This window comes from Marmota flaviventris, chromosome 1, assembly GCF_047511675.1.
Source record: "Marmota flaviventris isolate mMarFla1 chromosome 1, mMarFla1.hap1, whole genome shotgun sequence".
NCBI lineage: Eukaryota > Metazoa > Chordata > Mammalia > Rodentia > Sciuridae > Marmota > Marmota flaviventris.
In genome coordinates this window covers 128643452-128655607 of record NC_092498.1, presented here as the reverse complement: position 1 = coordinate 128655607, position 12156 = coordinate 128643452, and the positions used below count along the sequence as shown (strand labels likewise).

At 49.9% G+C, this 12156-nt stretch overlaps 1 pseudogene; it reads right to left on the bottom strand.

Annotated features, from left to right (window-relative positions):
- The window catches only part of LOC114080235 (transmembrane protein 132B-like), a 38076-nt pseudogene extending 26845 nt beyond the window's left edge, over positions 1-11231 (bottom strand).
- Between the last annotated feature and the right edge of the window lie 925 nt (positions 11232-12156).

Genomic DNA, 12156 nt, shown 5'->3' with positions numbered 1-12156 from the left:
TGTATTAAGGGTAATCCCGGCAAGTCCTCAGCACCCGAGTCACCCACTGTCTCTTTTTCTCGGAGCACTCACCCTCTCCTGCAATAAAGGACCCTCCTACAAACACACGTGCCTCTCTGTCCTTCTTGCCAAACACCCTCTCACTTGCTAATCCTTGGATCTGCTCAGGATGAGCCCACATGTCCTCACCCATCACAGCTGCCATGGTGGGGCACAGCTGGGCAGGACTTCCTTGCACAGCATCTGAAATGTCAACTTCAGAGCCTCAAGGAGGTGCCCTGTCCTCCTGCCCCCATGGTCCAGCACCTGAGTTTCTAAACTGACACCTTGTCTGGGGGTGGGCACACGCAGGGCTCCAGAATTTTTGTGGTCCTGATTATCAGCAGAGACCTGCGTGTGCCCCTGGTCCCAGCCAGGGTGGACAGGAAGTGGAAACATCTCAGCTTTTTATAAGCAGCTGGAATGTGACCTCACCTGGTGATCCAGCCCCAGTGTGCCTGCTGAAGGCCTAGCCAGTGACAGCCACACTCACAGGCACACCTCCTGCACACTGCATTCCCTGCGGGGCCACACATTTTTCCACAAGAAACTGAAGGAATCCTTGAGCTCTCCACAGAGCCGTCGCCTGGAAGCTCCTTTTGCTGAGTGAACACAGGTTCATGGCCACAGCCCACAGGATGGGCCATGATCTGCCCCTGGCCACCTCACTGCCTGCACACTGCCCTCCTGCCTGGGCCTGAGCCATGTGGGCCTGCCCCCGACCCCACCCCAGGACTGTGAGCACCGCAGGATGTCTGCCCTGGCTGTGTGCACAGCCTGAACACTATCCAGATTGCAGGTTATGGTGTGGCTGGATTTTTCTCATTTGGGTCTGGATTTACTCAACTTTCAGAGGGGCTATGTCTGACCACCTACCTAACCTCAAGTGGCAAGCCATTATTCCCTCTTTTTCATCAGATTGTTTATCACTATGTGAAATATTTTGTTTATGTGGTGCCTTACTCACTTTCTACAGCCTTCTCTAGAGCAGGCACAAGAGGGTACAAACCTCTCTTGCTTAACTATTGTGTCCTCTTCTCTTACAGCAGTGCTTAGCTGAGACCAGCACTTGAAACCTGAAAGACAGTTGCTTGCATGGAGGGATGAATGGATGGGAAGATGGATGGGAGGATGGACGGATGGATGGGTAGATGGATGGGTGGATGGATGGGTGGGCAGATGGATGGGTGGGTGGATGGAAAGATGGGTAGATGGATGGGTGGATGGATGGATTGATGATGGGTGAATGGATGGATTGATGATGGGTGAATGGATGGATGGATAGGTAAATGGATGGATGGGTGGATGTGTGGGTGGTAGGTGGATGGATGGATGGGTGGATGGGTAGATAGATGAGTGGATGGGTGGGTGAATGGATGGATGGGTGGAAGGATGAGTGGCTGAACAGATAGGTGGATGAATGGATACAGAGATGAATAGGTTGATGAGTGAATGAATTTTCAAGTGGAAAAATCAGTGGATGAAGTAATTAATGGATTGCTTATTTTCTGCCGATAATACCTTGATCTTTAGGCCAGGTTTTTCTACCAACAAAGTCCTTTGGACATAATGATGCTTTTCTAACAACCCATTTTTTGTAAGGATAACTAAAGCTTTCTTCCTTCTTTCAATCTCCCTGAAAGGTGGAATGGATTTATATGCTACTAAATAAGTGAGTGGGTAAATAACTAAACGAATTTGAAAATTAAAAGAACAGCACAACCCTTCTGACAGTTTCCCAGGCACTGTGTTGAATGAACGGCTTCCATCTGTGTTGTGAATGTCACACCCTGGCTGTTGAGTGGTATTTGCATCTTCCTTTCCCCATGTCACAAACATCTGCCTCCCCAAGTCTCTCACAATTGGCCATGAGATCTCAGTGGCTTCTGTGGACCAGAATCCCCCACCTGCCAATCCCCATTCTCACCCAGGCCAGACGCAAAGGGCTTGATGATATCCCCCTGTAAAACCTTCCTCTTAAATCTTGTTTATCTTCCAAATGTCTGATCTGCCTCAGGCCAAACTGTCTAGTTCTGTCCACATCACAGACTTTATACAGAAAACATGGATTTTTAAGCTCCGGGTTCACCTATTACCTCTCTTGAGGGGAAGATGGTACAGAGCTGGCCACTGAGGTACAGATGCAGAGCACAGCCGAAGGAGAGATCAAAAGGCATGCCTCAGGTCACCTGAAAGATCCAAGAATTTCTGACAGCTTCTGATGCCAACTCCAGAGACAAGATGTTTTCCTGGGCAGGCACAGGAGGGTCAGGGGATGTGTGTCCATGTGTATGTATCTGTGAGAGAGAGAGTGTGCAGACACAAGTAGGCAGGTGCAGGAGGGTTGGGGGACGCATGTCCATGTGTACGTGTCTGTGAGAAACAGACTTCAGGCAGTACATGCAATCATCTGTCCCGGGAAGGAAAACTCCTCCCCAAACTGCTCGAAAAGAAGAGGAAGAAGAGGTCACTGGACACTGGTCACAGGCAGTCTTAATCATTTGATAACTGTCCAGTCCGTGAGTCAACCCTGGTCACCTCATGAGCCAGAGTCCCGGGCTGGCACAGGACTACAGGACACCTATACCAGTGTCTGTTGTCAATGACCTGTCTGGATTCTCAGTGACTGCCTGGTCCTGGTCTCTTTGATCCCCTCCAAGGACCTGCCCCATGGCATTCCTGTTAGAGATCATTAAGCTCAAGGAGGGAACCTGCCCTGTCCCCTGCCTTCTGAACCATAACACCACTCAAGCAAGGTGGATTCTGGGCTGGAGGCAGAGGCAATGGCACGACTCTGCCCTTATCTTCCTGGACACCGTTTCTCCATGGTACCTTCTCTAAAGGGCTTTAGTGATCTTTTGGGATTTTTTCTCTTTCTCTAAAGCTAAAAGAACACAGGTTCAGTAATGGATGGGCATGTCACCCTAACCTTTATCAGGGTGCCTCTCAAGAGCCTTATCACGACCTGGGGCAGTGGGGAGAGCGCAAACACAATGTCCTCTCGCCTTGGCCAAAATACTGTATCACTGGTTTCAGCCACAGATTCAAGTCTGAGAGGCTGGAAATTAGCTCAGATGCCTAACAAGCAGCTTGTGAAGCCAGAGGACTTTTCACCATGCACTCCCTCTGCCTCAGAGGCCTCCCATAGCGCTCAGCCCCCCCCCCCACCCAATATACATATGGAACTGTCTTTCACCTCCTATGGCCCATAGTGACCAGGTGTGTCCATGGTTATCTGGTCTCCCTGTCCCTGGGGAGTTCAGGGAATGCATGCTTCATGGTGACCAGGTGTGTCCCTGGTTATCTGCTCTCCCTGTCCCTGGGGAGTTCAGGGACTGCGTGTTTTGTTGCTTTGTTCTCCTTGTCTCCAGAGAGCCCTGCAGAGTTGCTGGCACCCAGCAGACCTTCAGCAGACGGGTGCTGTTACTGCATGAATTGCTACTCTGGGCCAATCCAGAGAAGGTTGCACCCCCAGTTCGGTGCCAGTGTGGACAGCGACAGCTCTTCTATGCACATGAGAAAAGGGACCCTTTCTAGAGATGCCTCTGTCTGACTGAAAGGTATCATAAACTGCTGATCCAGCTGAACAGGATATTGGACTGCCATCTGCTGTAACCGTGAACTACTGAGATCTAAAACTACAGGCTCCATGATGTGAACAGGCCATTCAGATGTGGTTCCTTGTGCTACACCCAAATCCCCAACTGTGCCCAGCAGCCCAGCAGGTCCAGACACATGCAGAGCTGCAGCTCACTTGGTGGGAGTGGGGCTGACACCTCAGGCTGGAGTCTGGACCCCATGGCCTTGAGCTGCCTTCCTACTGAGCCTGGTTTACTCCAGCAGAATCCTCCTCCTGCCAGGGCAGACTCTGGCCTCTGTGCAGTGCTAAGGTTATGGTCATTATTTTCCTTCTTTGTATCTGGGAAGAAATTTGTATAGACTATTTGTCACATGTTGCTTTAAATTAACTTGTTGTTAGCTTTTTGGCCTCTGTGATCACAACACCTAACAAGAACAATTTGCAGAAGGAAACATTTATTTTTGGCTCATGGCTACAGATGTCTCAGTCCATGGTTGGCTGACACCATGACTCTAGGTCTGAGGTGAGGCAGAACATCATGGCAGAAAGGTGTGGTGGAGAGAGCTGCTCAGTTCGTGGTGGCCAAGAAGGCAAGAGAGAGGCAGGCACGGGGACAAAACAAGGACACCCTAGTGACCTACTTCCTCCCCTCCCACCCAACATGCTCCCCTGTTACTACCCAGTGTACTAGTCCTTTCAAATGATTAATTCTTCAAGTGAATTTATCCACTGATTAGGTTACTGCTCTCACAATCAATACACCACTGGACAATCCTGTGTCATCTCACACAAGGCTTTCTGGGGACACCTCATATCCAAACCTGAACACTTGGGTGTTCATACATACCATAGAAGGACAAGAACTGTTATAGAGACTCTGGGGAAAAGAAGTCAGGTTGCTGGATGACAAGGAGAACAAGACATGGAGTGGCATTCAGGGAAAGGTGTGGAATTGGAGGCCGTAGACATGGACTTGCTTCCTGTCTCCATCATCTGCCTAGAGCTCCCGCCAAGCCACAGGGAAGCAAAGTGAAGATTACGCAACAAATAATGCTGTGAGCTGCCAGGGCCCTCGGGCATGTTCTGGGGTCCATGGGACACTCATCTGGGGACTCCAACACCACCGCTGAGTCCAAGGACACACGCAGACCCCAAATCATTCTCCAGATGCCCGTGGCCCAGGATTCTGCAACCCAAGCCAGAACACCCACCTTAGTGCTGTAGTTTAATGATGCTAAAAGCTAAAAGCCACCACCCTGAACTAGCAGTTTCCAGGGTCAGTTCTCCTGTGAGCCTCTAATACTTGATAGATTGTGAAGAAGGATCCCTTTTACTCATTAAAAATGGAGTCCACTAAAGACCTGGGTGATTTGTATATTTCAAGCAGTTTAAATAAGAGTTGGATGTGAGAGAATGGAAGCCATTTGGGGATGCCTAAGTATGAGGTACTGAAGTGCTCTGGGCAGTCTGAGCTCTGTCCCCAGCATCAACATGACACATGCATTCACCGCCACTCCCTCTTCCACCTGCGCTTCCTCTGTGGATGAAGGAGCCCTGCTCTGTTTGAAAGGGTTTGCTAAGCAGAGATCCAGTTCGGGGACCTGCTTCTGTGGTTAGAAGACTCTGGGCAGCCTCACTCTCGTGTCCTGGAGCCCGGAGGCAGGCGCAGGAGCACTCTCCTCCTCAGCAAGGGAGACTAGCCTCCAGGTTCCGGCAGCTGTTTCAACAGACTGCTGGCTGTCACAAGGAGTGCTTCTTCCTTAAGATACACAATGACAAACAATATGTCACAACAGCTGCCAAAAGTCTGTCTGAGACGAGACTTTCCATATGCAGCAGGAACAGCTTCTTCCCGGGGTCTTCCCAGGGCCACATGAATCCTGCGTGCTGGAAAGGGGAACCCGGGAGCAGGGTGTCTTGTTCCTAATGCACGGGGCATCCCAGCCTGCAGACACCATCCTGCCAACCAGGGTGCTGAGACCTGAGCCGGCACATGGGGCATCGCCTGGTGAGGGGTCTACATTGAAGCCCCTGCTGGAACTTCTGCTGCCTCCTGCTAGGACCAGCAGCCCCAGCTCACCAGCATGATTACTGAAGCCACACCCGGGTCTCCAGCCACTTCCCCACCACCTGCTCTGTTGCTGATTTATTTATTTTTAACAGGAATCAGAGCATCCTTCTCCTTTGCCTGGAAGTCTTCAGTGAAATGAGCCAGATGCAGAAAAGCAAAATACTACATGATCTCGCTTACATGTGGAGTCTATGAACAGCTGACTATGCAGAAATGGAGGAGCAAGGTGACTACCAAGGGAGGGGGAGGGGAGGAGGTGGCAAAGGCACAGCAGGTGTGTCTACACAGGATGGGTGCGTCTACAGGTCCAGGGCACTGCACAGTGACAGTAGTTAGCAGTTCTGTGGTGCAGAGTGGAGATTTTCAGGGACAGTTGACTTAAGGTGCCCCTCCCAAGAAAACAGTAAGATGGTAAGGATGTGTTGTATGCATATTTTAGTTTATTTGACGGTTGTGATATTTCGATATGTTTATCAAAACATTATCTGTTTCAAACGCATACAGTTATAAAAAACTTGAGTACCTTCTCACTGATCCTAAAGGAGCATCCTGAACCCTCTCAGCACCCTGAGGAACCTGCATGCTTGAGATCCCCCCTTCCTGACTAACTTACGTGACTCTGTCTTGAGCTGGGGTCAGCATCCTCAATCCTGGCAAGCACCCAGCCTTTCCTGCCTCTAGGGTCTCCATGCCTGTTCCCCCTGCTGTGAGCTCTTCCTCCTCACAGAAGATTGCCATCTCCTGGGCCTTCAATTTCCCATAAAGTTCAGGGAGGAAGGTTCATGCTACAGGGTGAAGCCATAGGAGGAGTGACATTAAGTCCTCTGGACCAATGAGAATGTTTATTAACACAGAAGGGAAGAGTGATGTCAGGCATGGTCACATGGACATCTGGGTTTATAGATATGCACGTGTGGCATACAGAGCTCACCTGGAAGTACACAGTGAGCTGGCTGCAAGCATGCTGAGGGACTAAGTCATGCCTCATCCTCACCTGTCCCCCTACAGGGACTTCCCAGAAAAGTGCTCATCTCCTCCAGCGATGCCATCAGATTCGGAAGATTCACAGACTTTTTCAGGCAGTTTTTCTTCTGTCCCTCATCTATTCTTCCCTCATTGAATGGAACATAAACCCTGGGAAAAAGTTCTCTGTAAACCCAAACCACAGAAAACCACCTCTACTGGACACCCCTGTCAATTCCCCAGAGAAGCCCCACTCCTAGGGTTTGGTAGGATTTGCTGGCTGCATTCTCTTGGTGAAGAAGTCTGACATCAGCAGGAATGGGGCTCCAGAGTGGCTACTTTCTTCAACAGTAAAACCAGCATTTATACATGCCAGCTGTGCCCACTCAGAACATGAAGTGAAGGGGCTGGGGACAGAGCTCAGAGGAGAGTGCTCCCCTGGCATACACAAGACCCTGGGTCCAATTCCCAGTATCAAAAAAAAAAAAAAAAAATCAGAAAGAAAAGAAAAATGAAATTATGAGAGTAATTCCATTTAGAATGGCATCAAGGCATAGGCATCAATTTAACAAAAGATATGCAAAATTTTATACTGAAAACTAGAAAACATTGTTGAAAGAAATTAATATATAAATAAATGGAAAGGCCCATGCTCGTGTATAGAAGACTTGATGTTGTGAGAGACAACAATCCTTGAAAAAATAATCTATATATTTAATGTAATCCTTAATAAAATTCTGCCTGGATTTGTTACAGAGATTGACAAGTCTATCAAGACTCCTCTAGAAACTTCTAAAACAATCACCATGTGACACCTCTCTCACAGTCAGCTTTATGCTGAACAGTATTAAAAGGTGACCAGATCATTTCCCAGGAAGAAATGACATAGGGTTTCTGTCTAGAGCGCCCTTTCCCTCTGAGAAGATGAGGTCTTGGCAGAAAGACCCTTGCTCACCACAGGAGATGTGTGCCCATGGGCAGGGCACCACACACTTCCCGTTACTGCCCACACAGCCTTCCTGTTGCTCTCAACTGCTCAGAGAACATACAAGTCATATCTCCACATAGGACTGGAGGGTGGATCAGAGCCCGCCCTGTAACAGTGACCAGGACACCACCACCATCACCACAATGCTCCCCAGACTCCAGGAGGTTTTCTTCTCACAGCTCTAGAGCCTGCAAGTCCAGACCAGGGTGCCAGCAGCCTCTGCCCCTGGTGTGTGGGCTGCCCCCTTGCTGTGTCTCAGCTGGCAGCCTCTGTGCACACACCTGGTGGCCCTCTGTGTCTCCCCACTTCCTCTGTAAAAGGATGCAAGCAGGACTGAGTTGCAACCCACTGTAATGACCTCACCTTAAATAACACAAACACCTATTTCCAAATACAGTGGCATTCTGAGATGTGGGAGTTAGGACATCAGCCCTTCAAAAAGTATGTCTACCTCCAGAAAGAAGTGGCCTCCTTGTGGCACGCCAGGAGAGTTCACCCTCAGTGTGCCGATGAGTGGAAGTAGCTCAGTCATCTATTCCACACGGAAGTCCACGCTGGGACATGGCAGTCCACGCTGGGACATGCTGAATGAGCCTCCCTCACTCTATCAGTGCTTCACGTGGGTGGCCTGAAGCATTTGCATTTGAACCAAGAACAAATGATGGATTAGCTAGCGAGCAGCAAACAAGCACAGTGTGTGGCTAGATCTGGTGGCCAAAATGCATAAGACCTCAAGTAGAGCAGTAGCAGTTCTATGGTGGTGACACAAGAGGGGCCATATCATCCTGCGCACTTAGGTGACTTAACATGGTGGTCATCAGAGATAGACAGCAGGAAACAGGACCAACGAGATGGTCCAACATCATGGAGATAGCTCATGGGGCCACTGCAGAGGGCTGGCAGCAGAGGTCTGGCAGCCTCAGACCTGCTTCCTGTAGAGAAGAGAGGAAACAGAGGTTGGAAAGCAGGGCCAAGCACGGAAACAGCCTTGTGTGCATTCAGAAGTATTTATTAAGTATCTCTGATGTGCCAAGTCCTGGAAATGTAACAGTGACCAGAACACCACAGCCACACCATCACAAGACCAAGCCAGGAAGCATGAATGCAGCATTTCAAGTACAGAAATAAATAAGTCTTTGTTGGCCAGAGAATGTCACCTGCCGTGAGATCTTAGGATGGCTGCAACTAGGGTGGTCAAGCCTCATCCTAGATGACCGCGGAGAGAACAGTGAGATCCTGCAATGCATACAGGAGGTGGGGAAGGGGATTAGAGACACCTAGGATGAGACATGGAGCCTTGGGAGCAAGAGGAGACCCTCAGGAAGCCAGAGGAGAGTTCTGCATCCACAAGAAGAATGTGGTGTTCACAGCCAAAGCCATCTCTGCAAGATGACAGATGTTTGAGTTGTCCTGTTACATCTTGAAAAAAAAAATATATGATTGTTGACATTCTCCTTAGGAAATGACCCATTTTGTGTCTATCTCTCTTACTCTGCAGCAGTCTGTCACCACCCTGTAATAAAGACGTATGCCAGTACAGCTGCTCCACATGGGACACTGTCCTGAGGACCCTTTCCCCCTCTTTGGCAGGTCTGAGGGCCAGCAGTGGTCCTAGAGAGAGCTGGCAGACAGGAAACAGGGACTGTCTCCCTGCAGAGCCACTCCACCTCCCTGCAGGCACGAGTTGGCTTTGTACATGACTGCTTCTCTGCTGGGAATTCGGAATGGCCCCCAAGGGACCCACACCAGAAAATTCTATGTGGTTGTAAAATCAGCGTGGCTGCATATATCTCCCTAGAATCAGACTGGGTTCTGTTCCATTAGGTTTCCTACTGCCTGGGCAGAGCACTAAATCTCTGCCTGTCTCTCTGAGCGCTGGCCCTGAAGAGAGCAAGATTTCACAGTCACCATCTAAATGAGCTCCCTCCACAGCCACAGATAAACATTTCTCAGAGGAAGGCGTGTGTCTGGTAAGACTGAAATGACCAGCAAATCCCAGGTCTTGAGTTTCCTGGCAAATACTCTTGCTTTTTTGCTTTTGTTCTTCTAAAAGCTTCTCATACTTTTCCTAAGCTCTGGAAAGATCCCAGCTCTTCTCCCCTGGCCCTGAGAATGTGAAGGCACAATGACTTCCCCTTAGGGTAGCAGTGTTTTAAGCTCAATCTTTAATTATGAGGTATTTTTGATTTCTCATTAGAGAAATTTCTGCCAGAAAGTAGAATTCTGTTGCTGTGCAGAAGACACTTCCCAGGGCCTTCATGAGCTCGCCGGTGCCAGCAGCTGAGACTGAACGCTCTTCCCGGGTCCAGCTCCAGGCCCAGGGCCTGGCACCCAGGCCATCAATCCATGATCACTGAACATAGGACTGGATGGAAATCCCTTGTAATTACAGAGCATCTTCCTTTTTAAAAACGTTGAGATTTCCCATCCAATACAGTAGACAAACTGCATGATCTCCATTTTGTCCCTAGGGTCACACCAAAATCGTATGAAGAAATGAATGTCTTATGCACCAGTGTCTCCAAGGTCACCAAACATTTATTAGAAGTATGTCAATTTCATTTTGGATGCTTCATCTTTTTTTTTTTTTTTTTAAACATTCTACACATTTTAATTTCCGAACAAGTAAATACCACTCACTGTAACCACTGAAGCAAAACCTTCTGGGGTCCTTTCTTATTCTTACTATGAAAGACAAAAAGGTCCTGGGGGCCAGAAAAGATGAGATGACCCCTGGGAGTTATAGTCAGGTGTGAATGGGCCTTCTTGCTCTGACCTCACAAGGAGCCATTGTGAAGGAATTTCACACAAAGGCCACGTAATAGGCGGTCTATGGCTAGGCTTGTGCCCCTCAGTACAGGGAGCTCTTGGTGGTGACCTGTCAGACCCAGATACTCCGTGCATTTGAGGGGTGGTGGCTGGTGGTTATAGTTTTTTGACCTTGGAGTTTCATTTTTTTTCTTTTCACCAGTATCTTTGGTTGGGGCTCCTCCTTAGGATGAGTAGGGAGTGCAGTCCGAGTCGTGTAGTGCTACAGGTGCCCAGCTCCTGTTAGATGACTGCCTCCACAGACCACAAGCAGGTCCCGAGGGGCACCAGGCAGAGTGTCTTGCTCAGATGAAGCTTGCCCACCATCTTCACACCAGGACAGAGGTGGCAATGAAAGTCCTGCCAAAGGTCCAGTGGAACATCCCTGTCCTGTCAGATCTGAGGGTGGCCATGGAACACGGAAACATGACCTAGCTCTTCCAGGTCATTGAGACCATCAGAAATATCAGCGTTGTCATGGTACTTGTGTGGGGGACAGCTGTGGCAACACATCCCTGAGGCTTGTTGCCTGAAGAAGGAGACAGCCCAGAGACTGTTCTGGTAGATCCTCAGAGCTGTGGGCCACTGCCAGAAGAAGGGTGTCATGCACTTAGGCCTGAAGTGGACAGCATCCTGGTGGACGGCAGAGGCAACTTCAAACTCACTGACTTCAGCCTGAGCACCAGGCCCACAGCTGGGCAGAAGCTGACCAAGTTGCGCTTGACGTCGTCCACTGGAAAGAGTGTGAGGCCCCTGGTGGACATCTGGAGCCCAGGGGTCATTCTGCATTCGATGTTCACAAGAGATGGCGACCACCTCTAAGCAGCTGAGGAAGCGGATCGTGCAGGGAATGTACGGCATTCCCTGCACATTTCCAAGGAGTGTGGAGCCTCATCCATCAAAAACAGATAGTACCCATGCACAGTAGAGTCAGGATAAAGCCACTCCCCAAACACCGGGACACTGCAACTTTGACAATCATGTTTAACATGAGTTATGACCCCTATAACACCTGGGTGTCCCTGGCAAATCAAAAATACAATGAAGCAATGAAGCAAAAATACAAACCCGATATCCAGCACTACACCACCCAGGGGGAGCTGCACACACCAGCCGAGGCCTGGGCGGGGATTTGGGCCTTCCCAGTCCCTGCAGATCCTTCCAGGTTCTCTGTCCACCCAAAGAGGAGTCCCAGAGACCTGCCCTTCTCACCTCCCCTGGCCCTGAGAGCAGCATTCACCTGAGAAGGCCACGCAGCCCTGGCAGAAGGGGGACGAAGTGCCAGCTGGCCTGCCATTCCTCTGCTTCCTGCACACAAAGACCCCTGCTCTCAGCACAGGCTCCCAGCATGACCCTGGGTCCCACAGGCCCAACCCCGGGGTGCTCTTCAGTTGGTGGGTCTCAGGACATAGCAGCAATTCCTCCCGAGGTACCTGCACAGGGCGCCTCATGACAATAGAGAGGGCTGGAGTGATGACCAGGAGGACCAACCTGTACTCAACAATCGTGTTGTGGCAGCCATGCCTCGGTGCACCAGCATTCAGAAAAACACGGCTTCAGAGAGAACAGGGCAGCCAGAGCCCACTGAAGCCAGAGGAGCTGAGCTCTGTGGAACCTAATGTCCTGGCATGGGCTCTCATCAGGCATGGAGTCCAACAGCCATGGGAGTGAGGTATGAGATGGCTGTGGCTTCTCCACACGGATTCC